We start from the raw sequence: 25,624 nt of genomic DNA, 5'->3' as shown, positions 1-25,624 counted from the left end.
TGAGCTTTCACGATTCCTTTAATAAACTTAAAGTAGGTCATAATACCCACCACTGCATCCTTAAACTGGTATAAATCTTGGTTTCCAGAGTTGTAATTACAGTGGCTGCTCCCATTAGGTGGTCTTGTTTCATGGCAGGATGCTAGACAGCTCTCTTGCTCTAAGTCATTTATGTGGACTGTGGGTATGTCTGTCAAACCATAATGAGCAAGAAAAGAATGAAGAATGTTAATTTTACTGATGCTGCTTTTGCTGTTAATGTAAGTACCACCAGCTGTACCTCGTAAACATTGCTGTTTGCTTGCCTGCGCATTGCTATTCAGTGAGACGTAGTGTGATTGATAGAGGCGGAATTAGACCGATGGCTTGCGTGCCACAACTTTTCTCTAGTGCTACTTCTGTGAATGCTGTTTTGTTGCAAGAGACAGGTCCTAAATTTTAATTGCTTTTCAAACTAGCAATTGCTGCTCATGTCAAATGCTGATAATTGGTTTATGACATAGAGGTATTATAAATTAAGGAGAGGTCAGCATAGATAATGTGTGTATTACCTGCTGGAGGAGCGATGGTTGGGTAGAAGTGACACTTAGGAGATGCTTGCTTTGGTGTGCGGGGGTTCTCGGTGCTCACACACAGCTTCTTAAACAATGGGCCCTAATAGGAAAGGACTGTCTGCAGCAATAGCGGTGCTCGAAGTCACTTTATAATTAGAGAAATTACTGAATAATGCAAAACTCCACGAATGGGTATTTTTCCGGCCCATTAAGCGTTCATGTAAGCCTTCAAAATAAAGCTGCATACCTCCTTTCACCTGTCAGTTGTGGTGTGCACTGAGCAAAAGCACATTTTGTTCCTCTCAGGCGTGTTGTTAGGAGGGTGATGAACCCCAAGAATTTGACACAGGCCGCTTGCGCTCCAGTTACAGCTCATCCAGAAGCATCTCTCCCTCCGCCCTTGCTCCACTGATTAAGGTGCTCCTGTACCTCTTAGCAGGAAGCTGCTTCTCATTGACATCCTGTCGAATATTTTCTTCTTTGCCTTGGCATTTCTTGAAGTGTTTCTCGTCTCTAGCACAGCTCCATTCTCACTCTGTCCTCATATACCCAGTTATTCTAGAGGTGATTTACAACATGTTTCCATTTCTGCTCCAAGTGTATGTCAGGGTGAAATGCTCTACATCAAAATGACTGCAGTCTTTAGGATTTAAATTATTTAGGGTTTAAAACAAGGAATACTTATTTAAGTAATTGATTTATTTTTCTTCTGTATTGCATAGAACTTATTTCCATAATATTCCTCAGTTAGTAATAATTGAAATGTTATGAGTTGCAACTAAATACCTTAAATTTATACCACTCTTTGCTAGTCATAATAATATACTCTTATCTCTGCACCCTATTAGCTTTTAAAGCTTTATATTCTTTGTTAAGTAATAAATACTGTAGCTTTATTAAATTTTTAACAGATTAATTAATTCATGGCAATTCATCCATACTTTGGATATTTTTCTGAACACCTGCAATCAGTGAAGCTCCTTGTTTTGAGTAGAGATGGGAGAGGTGCAGATCGAGGCAGAACGGGGGGTTACGACTCACAGGACCTGATGGTTACGGCAGCGGACCGCAGGCCGGGGGCTGGTCCCTGCTTCTGGGCTACGCCTGGGAGGGATGAGAACTGTAGCGCTCCCTGGTTTCTCATGTGTGGTCTCCCTATTGGCAGTATCTTACGCTGCCTCTTTTCATAAGGGTTTTTGATGTTTTGTGCAGAGCAAAGTAAGGTGAATCCTTAGCAGCATTTGGGTGCTGCCTCATTTAGTTTCTGGACTGCAGAGCCAGATCGCAACCTCACTACTCCGACTAGCAGAGTGCTCTGGTATGTATGAAAACACAGCAGTCTTGAAAGCTTTTAAGCCAAGTAGAGACACCCCCCTACACCCCCCACCAGCAAAGTAGCCTTTAAATCATTAGTACCGTGGGTGTAAGCTCATAAAGCTTGCAAAAACTGTGTGTTGGATACTAATGTCCTCCTTTGGTGTCAGCCTACCCCATAACATGTGTGTATCTAGGCTTTAGAGTTTTTCAGTTTTATTGGTTTCAAGGAGAATTCATATCCACAAACTTCTGGTGCCCATGCACTTAGGTCCTGTAATAAGATTTTTTTCAAAAAATGCTTGCATGTACTTCTAGGGACCTAAACTCATTATTGTATGGCCCCACGCCTCTAAGGCTATAATGCTAGGCTATAGTATCTGTCTCTCCCACTTGGTTCTCTTTTTGCAGCTTGTGACTGAGAAATTAACTTCTTTAGGTCTTATTTTCAGTGGATTGGTCCCAGTAAAGAAAGTACTTTGAGTAACTGCTGGCTGTGTTGAAAAAAATAAAGAAAAAAATGTAATTCTGGACAGCCAAGGCTGAAAAATCTGACTTCTTGGGAAAGGTTACAGAAGGAAAAGAGAAACAGTAGCACTTAAGCAGTTATAAAAGTAATAATATAGCTATATACTTGAGCTTTACAGTGGTTAAATACACAAACATGCTTGAATTGACCTTGGATGGCAGGGAGATCTTCCATGGATATTCTTTGTATAATTTCAAGTTGTTATCCTTTTACTCATATCTTGAAGAGAATTCACTGATATTATTTAACATTTTCTTTAAACCTTAGGGTTTTTTTTAGCCTTTATATTAAACCTAAGCTTTAATACTTTGCTTTCAAAATTAAATTTAAAATTATTACATTTTAATCCCATATAACTGAGAAATATTTATTTTAATACAACTTAGTATGAATTTCATTATGCTTTCTTATGGGAAAAAACCATTTTATTCACTTGTAAGAGTACTTCCATTTAGTGGACATCTAAAACTATTTCATTTATAGCCACTAAAAATAAAAGTATTTCTTTCATAAATCAAAGGATCATTTTAATGGGCCTGACAAACAGAATTCCATTAAAATTTCATATTGGCTTCAAAGCATGATGTTTCCATTTGCTGTCTAGTTCTTTTTGTTACTTCTTTTTCCCAAGCCTTGAATATGTTATGAGTAAACCAAAAAATGTGAGTCTATTCAGATACTATTTCCACTGTCATAATGTGTAACTTCAACAGAAGACCTGTCCTCCCCCTCAGTGTTGATTCCTCATCCTCTTTCCACTGGCCAACACAAGCTTTGGGTGGATGTCGCGAAGCAAATCTCTGTTCCTCGGTCCATGTTGCCACGCAACAGCTTTTCCAGCGCTTCTTTCAGCAGCAGCACTGAAGGCGTCTACTGCTGTGAGCCTAGTGCTGTGGTACCAGAACAGGCTTGCCAAGAAGTGACAGTGGTTAATAATGTGTCCTCTTGCCACAAAAGTGGTCTAAAACTCACGCCTGAATATAGTTTGGGGAAACGAAGAAGGGGTTAAGAGACCAAGTGAGTTACGGAGAAGTGACATCCTTATTACCAGGTATTTCTTTCATCTAGTTTCAGAGGAGGCTGCTGTTATGTTGAGCACTGTAGTGGTCCATAATCTGGTTATATTGCTAATACTCAGATATACACAAAAATATATGCTGATTTTTCTTCTTCAAGAACAAAAAGTTTCTTTGCTTTAGAAGGTAGGAAAACCCTGGGGCAGTGAGTCTGACTAGGTTTTGATCACCTTCGTTTATGGCCTGAGATGAGAAAACGAACAAGGAGATAGGCCAGCCTTCCAACTCCTCCTGTAACCTATGGGGTATCTGGATAAAGGGTAGCATGTCTGTCCACGTAGGAGCCATAAAGTCAGGATCAAAAGGGTGAAACTCCCAGCTTCAGCACCTCTCTCATGAGTTGGTAACACCATTTCCTCTTCTTTCTCTCTGGCACTGGTGTAAGTTTTGCTGTAAACAGATCTGCTGTAACAAGAGTGCTTCAGTAGATGAAATATTCCATGTTTAAAGTTGAATGAATGGAGGAAAGTAACTTTTTTGAACACCCCTCCCCCAACAAGCTCTGATCTCATATTAGGAATAACTTAAATCGAGGCAGGCTGCATTAAGCAATCAACAGGTAACGTTTTTGTTTTCAACAACTCCATTTACCTTGTGTTAATTTTCATCAGGATTCTAGATAATGTACTACTAACCATTATTTTCTCACCTAGTTTGCTCAGTGCTGACAGATAATAGGTGATCCTATTACAAATAAATTTGACACTGCATCCATGAAAATGTGAAAATTGGAGTCTCTCATCATTATTTAAAATGTGTGCTCACTCAAATGAGGTATAAGAGTCTACTTTGGAGACAAAGTAGGCCAGATTGCTGGAAAGGCTGCTTCAGTGTCACACAGGTTAATGTAGATGTGTTATGTATTTATATAGCCTATAGGAGGATAACTTCTTAGCGAATGATTTGGACTGAATTTGCACTTGATCAGGACCCTCATTAATAACACATGGCCACACTGTTCTCATGGTGAGAAGTTACCCTTGCAATCGCAAAGATTAATTCCAGGGCTGTCTGTTGCAGTTTGGGAGAAAGAATCCAAAGAAACAGGTGAGTCGCGTGTTAAGTGCTGAACAGAGATCCGTAGAGAGTGAGCTATAGATTGAGATCCTGCACTGTTCCTGACATCTTAAAATGGCCATTTTTTTCAGCCACGGTTCTGGAAATTGGAACAACACAGCTTTTCTCTGAAGGTGAGGGGATGCTTACACTACCTGTGCCTCAGTGAGGGCTTAATGCCAGACTGTAACCTCCATGCATGAGAATCCAAAGACAAATTGGCTTTTTCCCATTGGGTTATAGATCATCCCCCATTTCCGTGTGAACTGCAGTAATGTAGTCAGAAGTCAGTAACTGATGTGATAACATCCAGTGGGATCTGACACAAAGGAGGGACGAATTGGTTAAACATGCGACAGTGAGCATTTTTTTTATACTGGTAACTTGACTTCCGCATTTGATGGTCATGAGACCAACATATTTTAAGTTGCCTGCAGCATGGACATCTTCAGTTGATTTGTTCTGGACTGTTAGAAAATGTCATTATTTTCCATGGGCCTTGCACATCTCTGAATCTGAGTCATTGCAGAAGCCATGCAACACAGCAAAACCATTTTGATGGACTTTTTCTTCAACAGCGTGTGCCTGTAGCATGGCATTCAGGTTGTGTAGCTTGTAGAAGTGGTCTAGGACCAGGCAGTTGTCTGGGCTAATCGCATGAAGGCAGTCAGTGTTTTGAGAGTCTGAATTATGCATACGACAAACAAGGACTGTAAGAGAGGTCACTGAGTGAGGAGAATTTGGGTGGAGGTGTTAGATGAGATGGAGAACTTGCACCTGGAAAGTACATAATCCGAGAGCTGGCGCTGTGGAGAAGGCTTTTGTACTAATTCAGGAGAAGAAAAACTGGAAGTAAGCGACAGTGTCCCTAGTGCTGGAGCATGATCATTGTACATAGTCTCTGTCATCAGCATATTCTCTATGTCAGGAAATGGTGTGTGATAGTCTTATTCAAAGCCTTTGATGACAGGCTGCAGGACACTGCCTGGGGCTGTCAGACAAATAACAGTAGTCTTCTCCATGGGTGCTATCTGACTTTCTAAAAATGAATACCTTCCTGACTGCGCCAGTGCTGGTTTGTAAGACATAAGCAAGCTCTCTGCTATCTGTGTAGCTGCTGAACTTGCACGTGCCTTAGTCAGAGCTGTAAACAAGTGCGCCAAGGGAAGCACTGCAGTTCTTCACCTGGAGTATTCACGTCTCTCCAGATACGGTCAAAGCATCATGAAGTTTTGTAGTAACTTAATGACATGAAATGACTCGCTATAATGCCTCATTCAAAGTAGATGTGTGGAGACACTCTACAAGGCTTATTGAGAAAGTGTGCTAGTTGGGAGGTCGTGGAGGCACTGATGTGCCACCCACCGGGCATGCAACTGAAAATATGTGATTGCCAGGAGAACATGAATCCTCCAGGAACATGCTTTCCTTCCACTTATATATAGGCATCTGGATGACTGCAAACAGTGCTGACTCTTCTTGAGGAAGGTTAGGTCTCAGGCCACCCACTGATGCAAGTTTCTCAGCGCCATATGTAAAGAGCCTAAACCCTATGTTTTTACATAACCTAATTCTTAAATTAAACCTAGCAGCTCAATTTTAACAGCATGATCTCCTCACACAATTGAATGAATTCTGTGATGGTGGTATGTGCTAAAATCAACAATTTACATCAGGAGAAAAAATTCTCACTGTGAAGGAATTGCTTCTTTTTCTAATTATTCTCACGGAATCAGAAGTTTGACTGTAACCTGCTCACCTCCCACACTTCCTCTTCTGTCTTCATTTGTTATTTTCTCTTTCCTCTAACAGGGATCTCTTGTAACTGATCTGTTTATTCTGCTGTTTCTTGGGGATGACAAATGAAGCTACAGATATTTTTTTTTTTTTTTTTTTTTTTAATAGTGTTGTAATTGGGAGGTGGAGAGAGGAGATTAAGAGCTCCGTTATGCCAGTGTGCTGCTGGCAGTCAGCTTTGAAAATTTGGTTCATTGGTTTGGAAAAGTGGCCAAGATCTGTGGCTCAAAGGTGTGAGGTTTTGAGTCTTGTCATTCTAATATTGATCTGGGATATAATGAATGGGACAGCTGATAACGGATTGAGTAAAATAAATATAATCAATGCCAATCAACACGAGCTTATAGAAGAGAGATCCTGTCAAGCTAACCTGGTATCTAGTGTGTTTAATGTGATTGCAAGTTTGGTATTTATGGCTTCTACAAGGCATTTGACTTGGCGACACCATTTTGATTAAGAAACTAGAATAAAATAATTCAATTTGTCATGTGTGAGGGGTGGGAATTGAGCTTGCCCAACTTCAGCCATTTACAATTTGGTGTCCTAGTTGTCCTAGCTCCCTGTGAAGTCAATGGAGGGGAGGAGAGAGGGCTATTGCTCCACCTCTGGGTTGACACCAGGGGGACGCGAGCTTGTAACACAAAGCTGTTGTGTTGCCTGTGTCAGCAATCTTTGTGTTACATCCATAGGAGAACTTCAGGGAGACTGTGCTAAATCTGGGTCTGACCCTACTGCGGATTCTCCCAGAATATTGTGCTCAGGTCTGTCTGCACCTCAAGGAGGTTGAGATGAGGAGAGATGGTAGAAGAGTGATGATGGTGGCTAAGGGGTGGAAAGACAGGCCTTTAAGCCACTGGGATTTCTTGCAAAAGAAAGAATTGATGAGCTTTTCTACATGGGACATTTTAAGAAAGAGTCTTTAGTCTGTATAAGAAAATATAGTAAGATTCATTGTCTAGAAATGAAAGCCAAGAATATTCATAATAGAAAAAACAAATTTTGACAGCAGGAGTAACTAATCAGTAAAACTTTTCACCAACGCCCCCAAGGCATCACTAGAAATTCGGTAGTCATGTCTGGATTTTTTTTCTTTCTGAACAAGGCAAGAAATTGAGTCCTGTGACTTATAATATGCAAGAGAATTGGACTAAGGTCAAAAAGAGTCCACTAGGATTATCTAGCCAGTAAATAGCACATTGGTCCCCGTAAAGAGAATAGGGTTTCCCCTGCTGCGGTCAACTTATCAGTCAAAAATTAGTCAGAAAAAATGGAGACTGGATTTGGGGAATGAGAGGTGCCTTCTTGCTGTTCTAGGTAGACGTAGCTTTGAAAATCTTTTTGGGATGCAGGATGTTGCTGGCCATACCACACTGTAGCAGTGTTATCACCTTGGCTGTATTTTTACCTTTCAGGCTACTTTGTAGCTAAATATTGCATAAGGATGTTACCTTTTCTTGGGGCACAGCAGCATTAGTTCAGATCCTAAGAGAAAGGGTTGCTTTTGCCCTTTCCAGCACAAGCTGTTCTTTCTGAGCTAATGATACTGTGCTCTCCCTTCCCATTTTGCAGCATCAGACCCAACAGAATGAGCTTTTTAGGTTTCTTCCCCTCATCCCTGCTGTTGCTGGTACATCATGAGCCAAGCGCAGTTCCTGTTCTCCACTCAGTCTGTCTTTGCGATGTGCAAGCCTTCACGTAAGGCAAGAAGGGACACAGGAGAGGCAGGTACTTTGCCGCTGCCCTGGCTCTTTTGCTCTGTTTCTATCCTGCTGCTTCCAGCTGCCTAATAGCATCCCTCCCACACTACAGAAGGCATGATGTGGCTGTCTTCACATCACCTGCAGTTGGTTATGTTACCTGACTCCACGATAGTCTCTGAGAGTCTTACTAGAAGAGTAGGACTTTATTAAAAACCATCCACAAATGGCAAACCAACAGGTTTGTTCTGTTTCTACTTTTTCTATTGACTTTTTTAACAAAAATCTGGAAAAGACCTTAAACCACAGAAAGTCAGTTCATGATGTCAACGAAGTTGAGGTCTTTTCAGCCTCAAATGCTTCAGTGCTTTGAACACTAGTCTCTCCAGCTGCTTCGGTGAAGCAATGGAGTTGGGAGGATACGTTAGTCAAGCTGTCCTAAAACTTTTCAGCCTTTTAATCCCAATGCTTTCAAACCATTTCAGCAGAAGGTATCTTTGCTAGTCTTTGCTTCAATAAAGAAATAAAAGACCTTTCAAACTCGTGTACTTGTCTATTACATTCACTGAATCTCCAGCAAAGCCAGTGGACTTCAATGAATTGTGAAGAAGTTGACTCCACTTTAAGGAAATCTACCTCTTTTACTAGACTATGTATTTGTTTTCAAAGAAATCTCACTATTTGGGTGAACAATTTTGAACTGAACATTACAGATATATTAGAACTCTGCATTAGTTTGAATAAGCAGCCTTTCAGCGGTCTCTTCTTGCGTGTGAATATTTTGCATATCTCTTCTTGAAGTCTGCACATCTCAGTAGCTTTCCTTGGGCTTTTCCTGGGAAATAAAAATTAAATAAACTTAGAATGAGTAAGAAATTCCCATTTGCATCATTACAGTCATCTGACTGTGAGTCTTGCTACAGAATACCACAGAGATTAGTGTTGTCCAGATAATGTAATTCTATGTTTAACATAGTTTAGGCGAAGGATAGTGAAGTACACTGAGGATGGGCTCCTAAAGTCTCTGTCTGCGTTTTCTGCTGGAGTTTTGTTCAGTTGGGCAGGTGTGTATACTTTAACTTCATTTAGAGCATCAGCTGAAGGCCATTTGAAGAAAAAGATGAGACTTGATAGACTATTAATGCTGGATATCTGATCTTCTAGGTCTATAACCTCATTACGAACCTGTGATCTATGTACATCTTGCAGTATTTTAAAAGTATTTTTGGAGAAAAAAAAAAAAGTGCCTGTAAATTATCTTGGCAAACTTTGTCATAATTGCTCATTGCATTTGAGTTTGCAAAAATAGCTTTGTTTATAATCTGATATTTTTAATGGCATATTTCACTGTTTCCATTTAAACTTTGAAGTGACATCTTTGTTTTTCCCTTTTAAAGAGCAGCATAATCCAGATGCCTGTCAAAAGAGTTGTTGATGTAGCATTTTATGAGTAATCCTTCTGTTTGAGTTTTTTGTTTTGTCAGAAATGTTTGCCAAGCTCTTATAAAGCTCCCCATGAATATTATTGATGTATACTTCCTTTTAAAGAAGTGATTATCCATGCAGGAATACAAACTGAACAGTCAGTTCTAAACCATAAATGTTTTCTCAAAAGCTGTGTAATGTCATAGGAGGAGTTAATTCATTGATGTAATGGAACAGAGGGGTACTGAGCTAAAATTATTTTCCCCTTCCCTTTCCCCAGCTGAACTCCTTGAAGCCCAGGCCAGCATTTGAGTTGGGGGATTTTTGGAAAAGTATTACACAAAATAACCTCAGGGTTACTGTCAGTCTGTCTAAATCTTTGATAAAGAAACAGTAATAGTTCCCAGCCTGCTCTGAGATGAGTGTGATTGCGGGAAACGTTATGAGTAAAACACACCAAGTAGTCTTAGGAATCCAACAATTATAATTTCAAACCCAGAGCTGTTAGACAGCACATCCAGTGATGCTCTCATTTGTTGCCGTTAGAAGATTTACATAAATAACTTGCACTTTAGGCATGCGCAGACATCCTCCCCTCTGGTCATCTTTCTCGGGTGATTCCTTATTCCAGAGTAAATGCTCTGGGGTCTGCAGACCTTGCAGCATTTTAGCCTGCAACTTAGTAGTTGGCTGGTTGTCACTTGGGGAAAAGAGATATCTGTAAATTCTGTAATAAATAGTAAATTAAGGTCAACACGCACAATAGTGTTCTGCAGGCATCGCTGCAGAGCGGTCACACCTTCCCATTAAGCCAACTGGGGCTGTGAACATGGATGCATCCTTCAGTTCCAGCCCTGGGTTTCATATTTTTCTATTGCAGTCTGCAACACTCGGCTGTAGCTATGCCTGACTTCAGAGCTTGTGTAGCTTCTTGCGGGATCCGTAATTGCTCCCTTCTCAGACCACTTGCTCAGTTTGTGGGCATTAGGGCAACAGGTCACACCAGGCATTACAGAGATTTTCCTTGTCGAGCTGGAATAGCCCCAATCTAAATACACTAAAGCTAGTGGGATAGCACAGCTGTAGTGTAACCTGTGCAGCACTGAGAGCTTTTGGGTACATCGGTCTGTTTTTAACACCTGTGTCTGTCTGGCTTCCCGGTTGTGCTAAGCTTGGCTGTTTGCAGGGTGACTGATTTTGCTTTGCCAGATATACTGCCTATAAGCACTCTTCTTTTACTGCTTATGAAACACCTACTTAGCCTGCCTAGGTATAAAACCTTATATTGGAGTCTTCCCTTTTTTTTCCTTTCCGATTTGCTTCCTTTACCTTGTTTATTTGCAAAGAGAGTGTTCTCCAACAGTGCCTCTGAGTGCTTCTTTCCCTTTCTTTACCCCGTGCCCCAAGCTGCGGTATGTGATGTGGGGGAGGTTATGTTTGCAGAGCAGCTTGTAGAGGGCATTTTTAAAGCACTTTCTGTTTCACAGTTGATTTATAGCTTGTCTGCAAAGGCAGGCTTTCGTAGAATACTTTTGCATTAAATTTTTTCTGATTAATTGACCTACAGTAACTGTCTCCGTGTCCTTGGCTTCCTTTCCAAATACATTTTTCCGTTTGAGTGAGATGTTGTGGGCAGGTGCTTCGCATTGTCGCCGAGGTCTTTGTTGTGCACCTCTGCTACTGGCTGTTGGGTGAACTGTGCTTCGGGGGAGCTGTGAACAGTCCCCAAAGGACTTCTGGGCTGCTCCCTGCTTTCCAGGGGTTTGCACAATGCAGAAGGATAAGCATAAGTCATTTCCTACCTGGGGACTGATATGACAGCTGTAGTCTCTCATTACTCTTTCTCTCCTTTCCCAAAGCAGTGTCATTGCTTCTGCAAGGAGAATATAATTCTTGATCCCTTATTTCACCAGTCGTTGTTCAAACCCTATTCTAGAGATATTGCCTTCCACTCTGCTTTTCCCTGCACTTTGGAAGCTGTTCAACTTGCTCCGTGCAGGTGGTGTTGTGCAGCAGTAGGTGAGTCAGTTGGTAATCCTATCCTGCTTTCCTTCTAGCCTTCCTAGTTCTGTGAATGCTGCACAAAGTAAGGCACGTGTCCTGGTGGCTGATCCCGCTTGACCCAGGGAAGTGCTGGTTTTACAGGCTTCCTCTCATTGCATTACTGGATTGCTGAATGTTGCTGCCTGTACCTCACCTTGTTTTTGATCAGGAGGATGCTGTTTAAATGCAGCTCTTAGTGGATGAGCTGATCTGCTGTATTGCTGGATACTTCATCTGTAGCTGAGAAGCTCTGAAACAGTGTCTTGCTGCATAACAAAATTATGTTTTCGATTTGACATCATATGAAATCATTCTCTCCCTTATCCTTCCAAGCCTTTTGGAAACCTCTTTTCTAATTTACTACTTCAAGTTGAAACACGGTGAGCTTTCTGTTAGCTGCTTGTGCTGTCACTGTATCTCATTGTTGGCTGGTGCAGGGTAATTCTACTTTGTCCATCCCAGAACTGTTGAAGTTCAGGGGAATCCAATCGATATAGCAGCTTTCCTCAGAAGTTCCAGACCTGCTTCTCACTGACCAGGTCTTTTGAGCCAAAGGCAACTCTGATTATTCCATCCGTTCATGAAGATGCCCATGTTGATGGGGTAGGTGAGCTGACATCAATTTCTTACACCACGTTTTGTCTGGCCTTCTGCTAGTTCTACCCTGAAGAATGAGCTGCTTATTTCATGAAGCTTGCTACTACAGTGATGTGGTATCTAAAGCAGATGCTTGTTTTCCGTCAGGTTGCTTCAAGTCATGTAATCTGGAAGCTTAGGTACAATATAGGATACGTGACCTGTCTGTCTTGAGGTTGTTCGTCTCCCAAAGGAGAGGTGGGGTTGCTGCTATAGGCTTCTGTAAGGTACCTTCAACTTCATAAGTATTGATACAGGGAATTGTGGCTTTACTGTTACAGGTGCTACACTATGATGAGAGACGGCAAGTCTTGGTTATGATGTTTAAAGCTCCTCGCTGTGCTTCTGCCTCTCCCAGTTTCAGTGTTTTATTCTAGTGGTTCAGAACTGCCTGACAGTGTTGCTCTCCTCGCTCCCCCTCAGTGGCAACTGCAGTAAACTTTTGGTAAGAATAAAATCCATTCCTGTAAACAGCCAAGACTTTCTAAAGTGGGGGAAGAAAAACCCACCCAAATGCTAGTTAATAATGTAAATTGCAGTATATTAAACAGTAAAGACCATTAATCCTGTCTTTGTGTTGCCCCAGGTAACATTTTTGCCTCTTTTTTAGGACTGTGTCTCCAGGAGCTAGTAAACAGATTTTGAACTTAAGCCCGTCTTTGTGTACCATTTTCATGGTGACGGATTATTGCTTTTCTTGCTCCTTTTTTCCTTCTGATCCTTCTTCTTTCACATGTCCCGTATCCAGCTGTGAGGTCTGTTTTGCCTTTCTCTATGCCACCGCCATCTAGAGTCTACAATACACTTTGTAAACATTCTTCATGCCTTCCATTATTGAGGTGGCAAAGAAAAAGGTTTCCTTCATGTAAAACTGTCACTGGCCTCTCAGGCTTTTTCCCTATGAGAAACCCATTTTATTTTTTATTACTATCAAAGGCTTTTCTGTTCTGTGAGGTCCTGGAACAAGAGTCCTGAGATGGCTTTGAAAAGTGGATGTTTCCCTAAGGAGATCTTCCAGTGCAGCTCTGGCCTAGTGTTGCCCTTGGAGATGATGGGGTAACTATGATATGATGCAAAGGAGAAATTACTCCCTTGAGTTTTTCTTTCCTTTCCATAAACTGCTTCATGAAAACAGTGCTCTTTCTGACAAACAGAAAGCAAAACAGAAAGAGGTTCTATTTTGTTTTTTTTCAGGTGGTCCATGCTAAATTCTTTAGGCATATCGCAAAAATCAGAAATACTCAGTTGCAATGTCACAACAATGTGATAAATAGGTAAGCGGCCCAGCTCTCGAAAAGCCTTAACTCCAAAATGAGTCTAATGCTGTAAACAAAGCAGGCTGAGAAGGATGGAGCTCTGTATGATAGAGAGGACAGGATTGATGGGGGATAACGTGAATGAGATGTTTACATATCTGCACCTTCCGCAGGTCTTTGATGTACTTTGTCCTTGTATTGTCTTGCTTCACGTTTTCAAGAAACTAACCTGCAGCTGGCTAGCGACTGGGCAGGGCTCTGGTTTTCCTGCATTAAGTAAGGACTAAAAATTATAAATGTTTTGTCTGTTTGCATTATGACATTAATTTTGGGATGTCAGCTGGCCCTAATCCTATCTTTTTAAGCTTTTATAGTGGTCTGATTTTTTTCTTTCTCTGTGTGATGGTACGTACATCTTGCCTTGCAGCCAACTCTCGTTACAGATCATTCGTTGCCGTGTGAGCCATTTGATCAGCCAGTCAAGCCAAAGTTGCTATGTGCTTCCTTTGCAGAAATGTAGTAAGAATTTACCAGTTTTATAAACTCTCTTAAAGGAACAGAGCGCGACCCAGTGGAGCTCATTGCTTGACTGATCCACCAAGTGACCTTGGATGAGTCATTTTGTTCTTCCATGTGCTTCTGTTTCCTGTTCCTTTACCATCCTCACCATCACCACACCTCTTTGGACTTGTGCAAGCTCTTCAGCACTGGGCCAGTTTAGGCTTTCACAAGCTTTGGTCGGGCTATTTAAACATAGCAAAAGTCATACAAATACTCTGTAATAACATGCTAGCAGGATAGGGAGATATCTTCTAAGGGGATGTTTTGCATGGTAAACTTTCTACAGCTTGCAGGTAGGGTTAGTGAAGTGTTACTCCTCCACTTCAAAGTTATTATAATTATGCAAAAAATAAAGTTTATATAAAATGAAAAAAGCTTAAGCTGAGGTAATGGGAGGGAAGCCCTGATTGCATTGTTCAAGGGAAGTGCACTGTAAACTTCAAATTAGTTTGTATCAACTCAATTACTCGTATGCAGCTCCTTTGTCGTTATAAGAATCTTCTTTGTAGAAACTGAAACTCCAGTGCTAAAAATGTTAAATCAATCGATACTGTTATATTCACTTAAAAAAATGGTATTGATTTGCAGATAATGACAGCAGTTCATTCTTGCAGGATTACATGCCACTTCCTGTCATAAAGATTACTTTCATATATATTACATCTGAGATGGAGAACATAGGTATAAAACTGCTTTGCTTTAATGAATAGTCATTTTACTCTGGGCATTAAAATGAGATCTATTTCTTTAAATTTATCTCTCGGGATTATTTTTATTTCACTGGCAAACCCTGTGTTACCAAAGACTCTAGAACGCTATTAAACTTTTAAGTAATCTTGGATTGTCTTGTTTTTGCAAGTGCTTGAACTCATCCTCTCCTTGATAGCAACTAATTAAGCAAAATATTGTGCTCTTTCTGGTCTCCTTTGCATCCTTGATTAGATGGTTAACACCATGTTGTCTTGGGTATTAGATGTTCTTTGCTAAACCCTAAGTGTCTTCCAGCATCTAACTCTCCGTGCTTCGTAACAAATTTCTGTCACCTTCAGGGGATTAAATTCTTCATGCTGAACATGGTGGCATGTAAGGTCTCCCATTGTGCAGCTTTTTTTTTCTTGTGCTGTGGCTTATTTGAAGCTTATTCTTATTAAGCATAGGTGACTTCATGTATTAAAATAACTCTTTTCAACTCTTTCTAGGTAATTCGGCTTCCCAGAAACCTCCTGCTAAATGCAAGTGTTTGCATTCCTGTTCACTGACTGTTACACCTGAGGCTGATTTTGATACAGAGTCTGGATATTGCAGGGTAAGTGTGCAGAGATCTGTTCTTTTTGTGGTTTGTTTTTCTTTCATGGTCTCTTATTTGCTTACACAAATGCAATTTGGGCTGTGCTTTCCCTTTCAGTGACTGCAGCAAGTCCCTCTCGGAGCATGTGCAACTGAGCATCTGTGTTACAATAGAAAAATGTTGTAGTGGGGTGAATGCTCATGCTATAAATCTGATCAGGAGTGTTTGATTTTGGTGTTATAGCTCCAAAAGGGAGCAAAGTTTGTACGTCTACAGACTCATAGGCCTATATCTTACAGAATTATAAAAAGCTGTAAGACTCTTATTTGGGTGTAGTGAATACTTAGAGTTTTAAGCTGACAAATGCGCATGTGCTTTTGTATTGCAAATGAAACATTCTTCATAATGTACATAGTTATAACTACCTGGGAAGTCTGCAAGATCAAGTTTAAACACGTGGAAAAGGGAGATTGAAGGTCACTTGGTTTCTTGGGGGCATGGGGAGGGGAAGGAAAGAACTGATTCCCTCTCTTATCCAATTCTGCTATACACATCAGAGTAGAAACTGAAAATACTTGACTTCATTGCTAAATGACTCTTGTGGGATTTGTCACTTCCCAGCTACTGGAGGAAAGTGTAATTTAGTGGACACAGATATGCTTTTTCTTTTTCTGCCTCTTCCTCAGTCTTGATCCTCTGCTTCCACTTTCTCTTTCAACCTGCTATTTTTCTTGCCTCACTACTTCCCTAGTTTCTTTTTGCAATCCTCTGGTTTTTCTTCGTGGAACTAATCCTGGCCCTTCATATGTAGATTTGTGGGATAATTCAGGCTGGAAGGCACCTGTGGAGATCATCTAGTCCAACCTCCTGCTCAGAGCAAGGTTGACTAGAGCAGAGGTTGCAGAGGGCCACGTCCAGTTGGGTTTTTAATACCTCCAAGGATGGAGACTCCAAAACTTTTATTGGTCCCCTGTTGCCATGTTTCACCACCTCGTGAAGGATATTTCCTCATCTATAACCTGAATTTCCATTGTTGCAGCTTCTTTCATCTTGTCACATCTCTGCACCCTTCCAAGAATAGGCTCATTTTGCCTTCTCTGCACCTTCCCTTTGGGGAATTGGAAAACATAGTGAGGTCTGTAGGAGCTCAGCCTGTGTTCCAGCCACCAGTATCCTCCAGTGGACTTGCTCCACTATGTCAAAGTATTCTGGTTCTGGAGAGCTCACAAGTCCTGCCTGAAAGGGAAGGATCGCTCCTCTGGACGGGCTGGCTGTGCTCTTGCTGGCGCAGCCCAGGGTGGATGCACTCACCCTTTGTTGCAAGGGCGTATTTCTGGCTTGAGTTCTCCTTGCTGTCTGCCAAGACCACCAAGGCCTATTATTTTTTGTCCTATTTTTAATCTGTTTAATCTTTCTCACATGCTGTTGTGCAACCTTTACTTCCAGTGATTGCTGTTCCTTCACAGGATTCCATATTGAACACCTCAGTATCCCTGACACATCTTGATCGTAGTGTTTCTGGCAGCCTCTTCCCATAAACAAGTTTGAACTATGCTTTGGAAACAGTGAAAGCCCTTTTCCAAGTCTTTCACTCTTGGAAATTGGCGTATTTCCCTGGGCAACTACCTTGAAGCTTTCAGTGTAGCTTTGATAATTTAAAAACCTTTTTCAATTCCTATCATTAATATATTCACGGCAAACTAGGAAATTGTGTGTATGCTTGGGTGTGTACAAGTGTGTATGGGAGAGTGTCTTTAATCCTTTTTTCTGTGCTGCCTGTACACAGTCATAAATAGTGTATATAATACATGTATGAAGTCGTTGCTGGAAATGGAGTCTGAATTATGAATAAGGCTTTTATTTTATATTCCTACTTTATTTTTGTCGCTGCATGTGTGTGTAATGCTGCAAATTGCAGATGCCAACAACTGTAATTGTAGTTGTAGTTAAATGAAATGTTCTCCAAATTTTATTTTTTTAGTAGCCATTACGATGAATAATATATCTGGTTTTCCTATATTTTAATAGAGTGTGTATGTTGGGAGATACGCCAGAGAATGGTCACTCAGGAATACAGTCTCAGCCTTAGCTTGATACACTGATCAGATGGTTCTTGGGGAAGGGAGACATGCTCCTGTGCTCCTACAAGCTTTGCTGACTGTTTGCTTGTAAGTTTGCTTGTAAGGGCCAAGAAAGCATCCATATTTCAGCGCTTAGATCATAATTAATAGTTTGGCCAGGGTGGCTGGAGCTCACGTGCAAGTTCCTTGGTTTATATCTGCCAAGGAGTGGAGCAAAAGAAAGCATTGACTGGGCAAGTGGAACAGAGAGTATGAAACATACTGAGTCAGGGAAAAAATAGTTGAGGAGCAGAAAATAGGTAATAGAAGTGGAAAGGAAAAGAAAATGTATAGAAACCAGGATGAAGACTTTGACTTACAACATAGTGTTTTGTTTTTAAATCAGAGAAGTGTTGTCCAACTCATGAAGTAGTTATAGCAGAGCAACCCGTACAGTGATGAGTGACAGTTTAATTCACTTTCTTTGGTGGGGAATGTCTAGCGAACCCAGCTTGCAATAAGTTGCGGTATCACCTAGTGCACATCAACATGAAATGCTGACGATAGTCTTAGGCTGAATATCAGATTATTGTGAAGTTATACTGTTAGGTTATGGTATGCCTGTGGGTGTTTCTGTCACCGTGGCTGTGATCGGGTTGTAACAATAGAAAAAAAAATTATTTTGGCAATGAGAAGCCAGTTGTGTCCAGGATTCCTCCTGAAGGCTTCTGTTGCTCAGGAGTTGTTTGAAAGGGGCTTGAATTCCAGGAGGGACTTTGTCTCCTTCTGGGAATGGGCTGCATGTAGGAGTTGCACACTTGTCTGTCTTACCCATTTTTGGGTATTCGTAGCTGTTCTGCTTAAAAACTGTTTTAACTCACTTAGTTTTTCTGAAGGACACAAAAAGTATTTATGCACGTTGACTGTAGCCCTGTGTATCTTGACAATCACGTGTGGTTGCAATTTTTGTATTCCAACTGGGGAAGTACTTAACCCCAGTTTTTTCTGCTTCAAACTGAATTAGTTTTCACCATATGCAGTAGCTCTTATGAATGTGCGGGTCGGGGGGGAGGAACTTGAAATGAAGAAGTTGAGCTGTTTCTGTGATGCAGTTGTTTTAATAACCGTGGGGTCTCTGCACCGCAGACTGATTGCTTTGCAGAGTATTTCTATGGAGGAGAGAAGGTCAGGAAGGTATGTAAACTCAAAGCAAGCTCATATAACCACGTGTGTTTAGGTGCTTGAACAGAATGATTGCGTTTTACTTTTTGTTTCCTGTAGGTTTTTTGCTGTCACCCACCTAAAAAAGGTTTGGGTTTGTTCCATTTCATCCCTTTCAGGAGAAGGAGCAAGCTGCATGAAGCGGAAAGTTAGTCACAGAAGTCTGAGGTCACACTTTTGGTATGAATTTGTGATAAGCTTTGGGATGCAGCAGGAAAACCAAGGAATAGCCTCACTTGTCTTTGGTACGATATTCATAGAATAATTCAGTTTGAGAAAGACCTCGGGAGGTCATCTTGTCCAACCTCCTGCTCAAAGCAGGCCAGCTGCAGAGCAGATTTTTCAGGGCAGTGTCCATGTCCAGGCAAGTCCTTTAATACCCCTGAGAACAGGGGCCCTGCAGCTTCCCTGGGCAGCTGTTCCACTCGTTCAGCACCCACTCTGAATTTTTTTTCCTTATATCGTACCAGATTTTCATGTTTTGCAGTTTGTGACTGTTGCCTCTTTTGCTTTTACTGCATACCCCGGGAAGAGTCTGGCTTACTGTGTGCTCCAGACCTTTAACTGTCCATTTAGTCTATTTATCAGCATCTGTGTTGGGGTTTTTTTAACAGGGCTGTAATTTTGCTATGCAGTTATGTCAGGGAGCAAGGATGGAGTAACATCTCTATAGGCACCAATACAAAAACACCTGTGTTCCTTTCCGTCTAGGATAATAGACGCCAGGTAGGCCTGGATTTACTCACAGAGCTCAGAGTTGGATATGGTTCCTGTTCCTATCTCTGCCACAGCCACCTTTGTAATAGCTGTGCCTCAGCTTCCATGCCATTAAAATGGAGATTATATACTCTTGTGAATAAGAGTGCTGCGAGTCCTACGGTAACTGTTAAATGCTTTTAGTTCCTTGGGAGAAAACTGCTATAAAAAGGCAAAAAAGGGTATGTTTATAGTATAAACTACATGCTTGTAGTTATACAGGGTTACGTTAACTCCATAGTCTTAGTAGGTTGCTTTTAAAGCGAAGTATGCTTTTGTAATGCACTATGTTACTGTACAAATTAGATGCTTTTATCCAAATTACTTGTTGGAAATTGAAGGAGACATACACAAGGCTTGCTAGGATGCCCTCGTTTTTCACATTCAAGATTGGGAAGTAGAAAGCAGGCTTAGAAACTTGGGATTCTTTTGAAAATTAAGTCCTTTCACAGAAGCAGTTAAGTTTGGTTTTTATTTTTTTTGTCAGCTTTAATAATAATGAGTTTTTGGTGCTAGGATGAGTGATAATTGCAAATGGCAAAAAGTCATCAGAATGTTGTTACTCAGATTGCAGATTTTATTAATTGTAAAAGAAATTATTCACCTAGAAAGCCTGTTTTATAAGTGCTCATTTACATGACGACTTGCTGCCTGATGTATTTTGTTTTAAAAAAAAAAAACCCAAAACACCAAAGCAAAACACCACAACCAAAAAACCCCCAAAACTTTGTCCTGTCCTTCAAAACCTTGATTATTTTGTCCTTCCCCTCCAGTTTGCTTATGTCATCTGTGCCTCTGCTTATCTGTGGGACCAATCTTATTTTTGCCCTTTCTCTCTCACAAATGTATCAGCTGCTTTTTGGATTTATTCCATGAGCTGAGTACTGTGCATCTTCCCTGCCTGCATTTCCTCCACAATTAAAAAGGATGTTTATCTTTTATGAACGACTTCTTAGGTATATGCGTTGTTTGGCCCTTTACGTGTTCCTGATTTCATGAGGTATTGGGGTTTGCAGAGGTAAATTAAATTTTCATCTGTTTTCTCTAACTTCTTTTATGTTGTTTTCAACATGAGTCTTGATTAATTAAAGAAATTGAGCTCATGCTTCGCCGTAGGAATACAGTTAGTCAGTGAGCCTGCCCTGTGAGCTTAAAACAGGGTACATACTTCAGTATCTCTTTAATTGGGGCGTTAGGTGGTAAACTCTTCAGGGTACGGGCACAGTCTTGACATGTTCCTGCTAGAGAATTCATACAGAGAGCATTGCTACAGCATGAATATTCCAAAACTGCCTGCCCCGTATTCCTTATGCTGAAATATTGATACAGCAGTGATTTTGCACCTAATCTTGCTGAGATCGGGTACGTGTAAGTAATCCTGCTGACGATATCCTGCATACACCCAAGCCTTTTTGCAAGACTGTGTCTTTCTGGACCATGCTGAACACCAATTACTCTCAGTAATGCAGCTGGATCTACAGCTGCTGTTGCTAAAATGATGATGGGCTTTCACGCGGAAGGTGAGGAGCATGGGCTCTGCTCCCGGCTGTGTGCCACCGGGTCATCCTTTCAGCCTGCAGAAGGACATTAGCTCCAAGGGGGGAATAAAGCTGCTACTCATCGTAGCAAAAGTAATTTCAGACACGTGGATAGAGCAAGTACTTTACTGTAATGCCCATTGTGACAAGGCACTCTTTGAACTTTGCCGGTACCAAATCAAGATCCTTCAGCTGGCGTTTTCATCACTCGGGCCTTTTCAGGATCAGATTGCAGATGGCTCGGTGGCAAAACGGCTTCAGAAGTCCAGGATTCCTGCGCTTTGCCATGCTCTGGGCTGTGACTTGAAAACAGGATTTCACAATTGATATTGCAGATCTCTGAGTCTATTTTCTAAACTAATATTTAAAGTAAGTTCCCCAAATTCTGGTCTCAAAGTTGGTTGTTGAAACTGTAAAGTATTTCAGCACAAAATTATGCAGGCTAAGATGAAGATTGGTATGGTAGTGGAGCAGATTCTTCTCTTTCATGTATATTTGAAAGCTAAGAAAGCTTCTGCTGAAGTCAGACGACACAGGCTTGTCAAATTGTTCACGAACGAAAAGATTGCTCTTGGACGGAATTAATTTGCAGTATCTCATTTACCATCTTGAGTTTTGTCATGAATTTCCCCTACTCGGCAGCCTGAAATGCCAAGTGAAAAAGTGTTTCAGTGAGACATAATATAATATATTAAGAAAATGTTATTGATCACAGTATGCTTTTACTGGAAGATGACTTTTTCTGACCGGAACACAAGAGACTTTGCCTTGTTACAGTAGGAAAATGTATTGTAATATGCAAACAGGATTATTGTTAAGGTCACATCAACTTTGTTTTTACATTCCACTTCCTCTGGAAGCGAGCTTCTCCACAACTAACACTGTCAGCTGGGCTAGGTTAAGAACAATTTCAGTTGTAAACTTTAAAAAACCAAAAAAGCTACAGCAAGTTTTTTGTTTTTTTTTTTTTAAATGAAGGAAGGAAATGAATGCTGTTTTCCACATCACCAAAGATCAAAACTTGTAATTTGATAGGCATTATTTGTAAGCACTTTGTTATGATGATGGATTGTATTGAGGTGGTCCTTTGCCAGGATCAATTAACACCTATTTTCTCATAATACATGTGTCTTACGCATATGTCGTAGATAAAAATGTTGCACGTTGTTTTAGAGTGGCTTCCACAGACAAGGACTACTTAATTTTCCCACATAATGTGGGAAGATTAGCCAAGTGGAAGAGTCTGTGTTGCTCACAGACAGCTTATGTGGGTATATGGACATCATTACTCAGCAAAGCATGAGGACATAAATTTGAGATGGGATGCCCTGTACAACTTAGAACAAGGACACTTTTAAACATCTTTGATTTAAAGAGGGCTCCCACTGTGTAAACAGTGGCTCTAAGCCTGCTTGCAGAGAGATTGAGACCTTCCGCAGAAAGCAAAATTTACCCTCAAGAGTAAGCATGTCATTAGATACTTCTTTAGAAATGGCTTGAACTACTTTTAATGAAACTCATCCAAAACGCATTCTGCAAACTTAACTCTTTACCAAATGTTTTCTGTGTGATTTAGGTTCTAATATTATAAGCCATGTTAACTTAGACTGGAAACATAAACCCATTTGGAATAAGGCAGTGAAGGCTGCACTGCAAATCCAAGAGTATTATATTTTCTGTGTTTGTTTTCATTTTTGTCCTGCTCCACTTCCAACACATCCCTCCAGTGGTTTTCTCTGTTTTTGTTGCAATAAATCTCCACATCAGTGAATTTGAAGATAAAAACCTGACTGCAAAAATTCATCTCTGGTACGGTAGCAGGTTATTAACCCACTCAAGGTTTCCACGTGGCAAAATGATTTCTTCACTTCAACCAACCATTTCCTACACAGGCAAAGCAGTGTTGCTAAAATTGCTGTTAATTGTTGTTACATTCTGAAATTTAAATATATTTCTTTGCTGCTTTTTCTAATTTAGTTTGGACAATGAGAAGTTGTTGGTGTAGATCAAGGGAGCAGATCTTAGTTGTGAGAAAGACCTGTTTCCCTGGTCCCCTTTTACAGCCTCTTCTTCTAACATGCTGATAGCTGTGTGCAGGAGACAGACCACTTGTGTTATTAAAGCAAATAGTTACTCTTAAGAATTGAAAGGTTTAGATTCTGGCTTTTTAGGAAGTAAGAAACCAAAACTAAACCCTGGTTCCTAGATTTTTTAATTTTTATTTTTTCCTCTTTAGCTGCAAGAATTTGGTATGGTTTCTTTAGCACAATAAACATGGCTTGAAGTGCTAGTGTAGTAAAGGTTACAGAGGAATATTGTTAGACTTCCTGCAAGAATAAATCCATTGTTTATATTCTTAGGATGTTTAAAAAATGTACAAAAACCTCTCTCTTTCCCTCCATTGCTTAAAGAGGAGGAGAGTTACTGCCATTGCTTCACTTCCCAGTCCTCATGGGATGTTAGTTTAAGGCAACTTGGCTGGTAGGATCAACTCAGCTAGTGTGGATGTTTGCCCTCTGGGACTCGTGCTCCTAAAGATGCTTTATGTTGCTGCATGTTTTCCTGCCACTTGGCAGGAATACGATGCTCAGCCTTTGTAATTTTCGTCGTCTTCCCAGGATGTGCCAGAGCTCGCCCTGCTCACAAATCTTCTCTTGTGTGGGCATGAGTCTCCAAAACGCAGTGGCAGTTTGGGATGGCTGGTGATGTCTCCCCATCAGCTGTGTTCAGTAAGAATAGGTAGAGTTTCAACACATGTTGCTTCAGAACAACTCTATCAACACAGCTGCTCAGCATTTCCTCACAATCTTTTGTGACTAGCTCTCCAGAATGCTGTTTAAAATACCACTGGAATCAGCTAAATCTGGCCAGCCCTGTGGATGAACTTTAGTACTTGGTTTGATGTGCCTGAAAAGATGAATTATTTAAGCATAAATCCATTTAGTTTTCATGTTCCCTATCCTCATGAACTGAAAGATGAGGGGAAGAGGAGAAAAAAAAATCCCACAGGAGAATGGTTTGTGCTGCTTAAATCATAGCTAAGTTGTTTTATTTGGTTTTGAAATGGTTCTTGGTGGGCACTGTAAACACAGGGAAGGTATCTTTCACTTTTACTGCATTTCGTGCTGAGTGTGAAAATTCAGTGGTGAGTAGAAAAGATGACAATGAATAAAATCCCTTTGTACGTTTGCAGAAGGGTTTGTTATAATGACATGAATGACGTGTCTAACTGTAATGCAGTAAAGAACAGCATCTCTGCTTACAAGTATGTGAGTGAAAACATTAATGCTGAATGTTTATGGGGACACAAAGAGGCAGTTCTTGAAGAGCACAAAAGGCTTTCTAATTTTTTTCCTGCTTATAGGAGTTTTTTTAAAAAGCCTTTTGCATAGATGAGATAAATTGAGAGATGCAGAATATCACATCTCTGATGGTGGTGGGAAGATCATGGCAGATTTGAATCTTCCTTTGCTCAGTCGTAAGCCTGCTCATGAGCTGCTTTACATCCCTGTGAAAGGCAACTCTACACAGCCTGGATTTGAATAGCAGAGTTGCCATTAATGTTCAACATAAAAAAGATGATTGGTTGTATATTTGATTTATGGGAAGCCAGAAGTGGTGAAGTATATGGTACACGAGGGGATATTTATGCCGCTAATGCTTAAAACACAGCTGAATGATCTGTTCGCTGTAGATGCTTTCAAATGGCAAAAACAAAGGTGCGTATAGCAGTAAATCTGGTTATTCTGATAGTTGAATGGCCCTAGATCAGGTTCTGACTGTGCAGTCTCTTCAACATGCAGAGCAAGTCTGGTAAGCCCCTGTTTAGTTACTGCCTGTTACAGGATTATCAGCTTTGAATCAAAGAAAATAATTTCAAATATGTTAGGATTTAGGGTATATTGTTTCATCTTCATCAGTTTCTAATGCAAGAATTGTTTTTTCCAATTTATGTGCAACTAGGCTTCCAAAATCTGTTGCTGTGAACTGAGATTTTGTTGGATTTTTTTCATCAAATTACTCCTGTTCTGCTAATAACTGTCAAATTGCACCTCAACTCAGCATTTTCTTGTTTATCTTGCCTGCAGTAGCTAACAGGAGCTCTCTGAGGTGTATCACTTGGCTGCTTTGCAAACAGGGTGCTCTTAAGATACTCAGCTGTGCATTTAGATTTTTTGAAATGTTACAGCAATTATGTTTGATTTTCAGAAGAAGAATTCATTGTCGAGTCAAACTGGATGAATTTTTCAAAAACATAGAGGGCTTTTTCTCAGATGTTCGTAAGCTGAGCAGACGTACTACATTCATTATTCTGTGATGTCTAAAACATATTAGCTCTATGGTTTTACTCTTTTTTTTTTTTCAAACAATATTAGTCTGATATTTCTGTTTAATATAATCTTCTGTTCCATTTGCATAAATCCATCCCTTCGCACGTTTCTCCGGCAAAATACTTCACAGGAAGGGAGGTACTGGAGAGCCCTTGGTTTGGGGCTGGTTAGTAGCTCCCATCATCTAATGATGTTAGCGATGGTTTCTTCTGGCTGCTTCCTTTCTGAGGCAGAAAGGGGTTATTAATTAAAGAGCATTTGCTGAGCTTGAGAGGAATTTTGTCTGATACAGAAAGTTTACCTGTATTCCCTGAAATACCATTTCTAAACAGTTTTCTATATTTGAAACAATTAATTTCTCTCAACCCACTATTTGGGGAAAACAACCACAGGAAAAAAAACCCTAGTTGGCTACTAAACCTCTCCCAGCACAGCATATACTAGCCCATCTTAACGTGCTAAAGAACTTACCATTTTGAAAGAAGG

The 25,624-nt window shown here is 40.5% G+C and overlaps 1 protein-coding gene across 5 annotated transcripts in view; it reads left to right on the top strand.

Moving 5' to 3' along the window:
• Nucleotides 1-25,624, top strand: part of KLHL29 (kelch like family member 29) — a 416,272-nt gene that overhangs the window by 56,046 nt on the left and 334,602 nt on the right. For all 5 annotated transcript variants that reach the window (XM_075086712.1, XM_075086713.1, XM_075086708.1 and 2 more), the window contains exon 2: nucleotides 15,144-15,250. The gene's annotated coding sequence lies outside the window, so the exon portion shown is untranslated. The remainder of the gene's footprint in view (nucleotides 1-15,143; nucleotides 15,251-25,624) is intronic.

The sequence above is a fragment of the Phalacrocorax aristotelis genome, chromosome 3 (genome assembly GCF_949628215.1).
Source record: "Phalacrocorax aristotelis chromosome 3, bGulAri2.1, whole genome shotgun sequence".
Taxonomy (NCBI): domain Eukaryota; kingdom Metazoa; phylum Chordata; class Aves; order Suliformes; family Phalacrocoracidae; genus Phalacrocorax; species Phalacrocorax aristotelis.
Note: the sequence above shows the minus strand (reverse complement) of the source record. Positions and strands in the feature narration are given on the sequence as shown.